Source organism: Berghia stephanieae, chromosome 15, assembly GCF_034508935.2.
Source record: "Berghia stephanieae isolate SIO BIC M18660-M18661 chromosome 15, UCSD_Bste_1.3, whole genome shotgun sequence".
Taxonomy (NCBI): Eukaryota; Metazoa; Mollusca; class Gastropoda; order Nudibranchia; family Aeolidiidae; genus Berghia; species Berghia stephanieae.
In genome coordinates this window covers 19,796,706-19,802,086 of record NC_088374.1, presented here as the reverse complement: position 1 = coordinate 19,802,086, position 5,381 = coordinate 19,796,706, and positions in this window count along the sequence as shown.

The following is a 5,381-nucleotide window of genomic DNA, read 5'->3' as shown; positions in this document are numbered from 1 at the left end:
CCATCCATATATTTATCTATCTACCTATCTCTCTATCCATCCAACTATCTATGCATCTATCCATCCTTCCATCCATATACACATTCATCGAATTCATCCCTCCATCCATCTATTTATCATATTCATCCTTCTATCTATCTATTCATACATCCATTTATTTATCCCATCCATCCACTCATCCATTCGTCTAGTTATCACATCCATCCATCCAGTATGCGTGTGTGTACGTATGTGTTTTGTGTGTGTTTAATTCATGCCTGTCTCTTGTGTGTGTGTGTGTGTGTATGTGTGTGTGTGAGTGTTGTGTGTTTGTTATTATTATTATTATTATTATTATTATTATTATTATTATTATTATTATTATTATTATTATTATTATTATTATTATCTTTATTATTATTATTATTATTATTATTATTATTATTATTATTATTATTATTATTATTATTATTATTATTATTATTATTATTTTTATTATTATTATTATCATTTATTATTATTATTAGCATTTCTATTATTGTTGTTGTGTTTTTTTTACGGGACCCCAGATTAATATTGTGGAATCACTCAACTCAGAAGTGTTAAGTGATTATGTGGGAGAACAGTTTTATTACTGAGTATAAGTTAAAGTATATACACATATATCGCAACAACATTGTAAGTACGAAAAACAATATAAATATTTCAAATATGGAAAGTAAGGAACAAAGAGTGCATCATTTTCTTGGGCATGCCACTCCGATATTTGTAAACACAAATAATATTTTAAACAATGGACTTAATTGATAATAACTAATTAAGCTGTAACTTAAATCAATTAGCATGGGTAATTTGAGTAGGCGTCGACCATTACTAACCAGTTATTGCCCATAAAATTTACTGCATGATCGATGTGTACTCCACGGTGATTCTGGGGTTTACCCATGGATGGTTTGGTGGGTTGTTCGGCACACGTAACACATCCATGACACTTATTGACGATGTCAGGATCAATACCTGGTAAATATAAGATCGTTCGTGCTAATTGTTTCACGAGTTTCATGCCAAAATGACCGTGGCGGAGGATATTGAGGACGTCACATTTCAAGCTCTTAGGAGTAACGATTCTTGATCTGTAGAATAATCACCCATTAGACGTTGACACCATGTCCTTTAACTTGAAGAATGGCTTAAGATTGTCCGTTTTGGAATCTGATTTAGACAATTTACGACTCGGGTTTCACATAGCAACGGATTTTGTGTCATATTTAGCGGATTCTCTAGCGATGACTCTGGGATCAGTCCCTGTCCCTATATCTATTTCGAATACAATTTCATGGTTGATATACAGTCGTAGCTAACTTAACCAGTGCCACTGCAACGAAATTGACCCGAGACATGCGACAAGTCGTGTTGCCGTTCGACGAACTCGACATACTCTTTTTACGTTACAGGATCTCTCGATATATCCAGTTTTCTGTCAGAAGCGGAAAACGGATGTTTTAAATTTGCAGTTTTGTCTGGTGTGGCGCCCATCGCGTCTCGAGCCGTTTTGATTTTTATTGTCAAACTCCGTTGTCAGCTCTGTCTGTCTTTCTTTCGAACATTTGATACGCTGTTTGTTTTGACTTCCTTGCTGAATTATCGGAGTATGTTTTCTTTGAGACTTAATTTTATGGACCTCTAATTGAACAAATAATGCAGTCTCGTTAGCCATTCTTGAGGCATCTTCTATCACCGTGGCCACCTCCATGGCTTTGTTAAACGCAAGCTGGTCCTCTTTTTGCTTGAAAAGAGCTTCAAGAACAGCTGTGTTGTTGACTGCACAAATGAAACAGGACCGCATGGCTTCATCCAGGGGAATTTCAATGGATGGGAAATCGCATGTGACAGCGCTCTGGCAAATTCTAGCTGCCCACTTCTGAATAGTTTCACCTGGTTTCCTCTGGAGGCCCGTCCAAAATTTATAACGAGAAACAGTGGAGGGTGGTACTGCTCCATCATATATTTTTCGATTTCTGCAAGACTGAGTGCGGTTATCGCCTTGGCTTATGTTTCTTAAATCGCCATGTTAGTATATTGTAAACAACCAGTGTTTGGTTGACACGGAAAACGTCTGCTTTCTTCTCATCAGGTACGGAGTGAGCAGTTAAAAATGTATTATAATGTTTCCAGTAGTCGCTCAATATCTCTAAGACAGGGTCGAATGCGATAAAGCTCGGAATTGCTGGCGGTTTTGGTATATATATATATATATATATATATATATATATATATATATATATATATATATATGTATATATATATATATATATATATATATATATATATGTATATATATATATATATATATATATATATATATATATATATATATATATATATTGCTACCGGTCATAAGTTTCATGAACATTTCCATCTGCTTGAAGATTTATTGCCACGTCATGGGCGGCTGTCCACGACCTGCTTTTTTTTGCTCTAGTTGGTTCAGCAATTGTTCATTTTGTTGTTCAATCTGTTTTTGTAATATGGCAATGAACTCTTTATTTGACCTGATGATAGTAATACTGACACATTATATTATGTACAATAAGGGTACGAAGATGTGACGCGAACTAAGGGTAATAAATTATTGACGAAATATAACTATATTTACTCACCCAAGCGTCCGACTGCTTTGTTCCATGAAGATGACGTATCGTTTAGTTTACTTTCCTGACGAAACAGTTGACCACGAGCTGTGGCTGGAAAAAAAGTCGGGATGGGCGGCTGTCCACGAACAGGGCGTCTTACAACGTGCTGACCAAACTGCAGGCAGAAAAGGCACTTCCTCCGGTTTTCTCGGGTGGCGGCAGCCTCTTATGGTTATCACACTACTATGCTATGACGATCGACCCAATCAGCAAATCCGGTCCGCATTCGTGCACCGTCGCAAACCCGCCCGGTAGCATCGTCACAACACACCGTTCTGCCGTCTCAGGATCTTGCCCACAGCGGGTACATGTTGGACAGCTGGAAAGACCCCACCGATGAAGCGCACTTGCCGTTAGGCAGCTCCTCGACCGAAGCCGATTCGCAGCTACCCAGTGTCTCCTCTTACTGGTATCAAAGCCTGGCAACATCTCACCAAGCTTAGAGAAGGGACTGAATTCGTCCAAACCGACTTCCATCTCGTATGTGCAGCTCTATTCGTAGTCAGGGATTCTGCGTACAAGGGTTGCCGGGACTTATTTCGGCTCGAAGCGGGGGCACCGTCCATTATGCGCTTCAGGGGGGGGGGTATCCCCATTCCCTCTCTCTTTGATCTTACTCAGCCAGTTTTCCGTAATCGTCTCCCTCCGGACATCGGGGGCCTGGATCGCTGCCATTATCGGGCCCCATTCTCTAGGAGTTGTTGCCAGCGTTCCTGACACTGTGTGCATCGACTTGCGAAGTTTTACATCCTCCTTCTCAACGTTTCTGCTTCTACCCCACACTGGAGCGCAATACTCCGCGGTGGAATAGCTAGCGCCCCAAGTCGTTCCCGCCAGCTTCCTCAGAAGACTCTCGGGTGGCAGATTTTCGTCCGTGGTGTGTTGACTTTTCCACTGATGTAACGAAACGCTCCGATAGGCAGACGCTCAGGATAAGGTAAAAAATTATCGCTGCCAATGTTGTTTTTTTACAGCACCCCAGATTAATATTGTGGAATCACTCAACTCAGAAGCGTTAACAGATTAAGTGAGATAAGAGTTTCTTTACTGAGTATAAGTTATATTAATTCAAATATATTGCAACAACATTGTAAGTACTTAAAACAGTATAACTAACTCAAATACGGAAAGTAATGAACAAAGAGTGTATCCTTCTCCAGGACATGCCACTCCGATATTTGGAAGCAGGAATAATATTTTAAACAATCGACTTAATGAATAATAAGTAATTAAACTTCAACTAATATCAACTATTTCCTAACGTAACACGAAGTATAATTTCATGATAATTGTTATTATTATTATTATTATTATTATTATTATTATTATTATTATTATTATTATTATTATTATTATTATTATTATTATTATTATTATTATTATTATTATGCCTATTTCTATAGCGCCTTTCGTCGAAACCCGAAGACGCTTAATAATATTTTTCTGTTCTGTTCATATTCGATTGGTTAAACATTTTCATGACAATTTTTCACCAATGTACGTCGGTTGTAGTTTAATTAATTTTGACTTTTACGGGTGTTGTTCAAAATGTTGGGTTGACATTAATAAACTCATTATTGACTTTGACATTCATATACACATGAAATGACCGAAAGACCAGACTGGCGGTTATTATGGCACTGTCAATGTCCAAGTTGAACATTAATCTAATGATGTTTTCTTTAACTACCTACTGAGTCCGTTTTAACGCGTTATATGTACTTTTGGTATCGCGACACGGCACAGTGAGAAAAATTCTCTATAGTAAAAATGAAATTAATAATTGAGTTAAAATGTTATCTTTTCCTGACTTAATTCGTATAATGAAAATGTTTTTCTTTAAAAGCGTGTTAAATAATCGTTCAAAAACCACCCACATTTTTTGGGAAAATAATATACGTTTAAAAAGCTTTAGGATAAAAATTACAGAACCTTGATCCATAAAACGTAAAAAATTCTGCTTGGACTTGCACAGCACAAAAAACACTTTTTGGCTGTTGGGAAAGGTTCTTTGGCTATGTTTAAGTACTCAAGAATGTCATAAAACAAAATTATGTAAATATGTACATTGATACGACATCAACACATCGGACTAACATTTATTGTCAAATATTAGTGGGGCTTGACCTTTTTTTTTGGTATAATTCGTTGCTTACAATTTGATTGTAAAGGTTATATTCTGAGACAGCTATGAGACTAATTACTTATGGCTGTTTATTTTCATTCATTATGTAACGGGGAAATCACAATTTCATTTTATTTCCACCTTAAACACCGCATTACACGGATTATAGTCATGTAATGTACACTTAATTGCGATCCAAAGGGTAACAAACAATTGATATACATTTGTCTAACCCTTCAGGAAGTGGGATACATTCCAGCACTATGGGCTCTAAGAGACTTCTAATTATAGGAAGGTGTCCTGTTGATAAATTGGAGAAGATATTCCAGAAAGCCCCCCAACCCCCACCGCGCATGAAATAAATGTCCACTGTGAGCATATTGGAGTGAATATATATATATATATATATATATATATATATATATATATATATATATATATCAAATAAGTATATATATATATATATATATATATATATATATATATATATATATATATGGGGGCGAAGTGGCCGAGTCGTTGAGGCATTGCACTGTGATCAACTACAAACCTAAGGATCCACTCCAACAAGCAACAACACACAA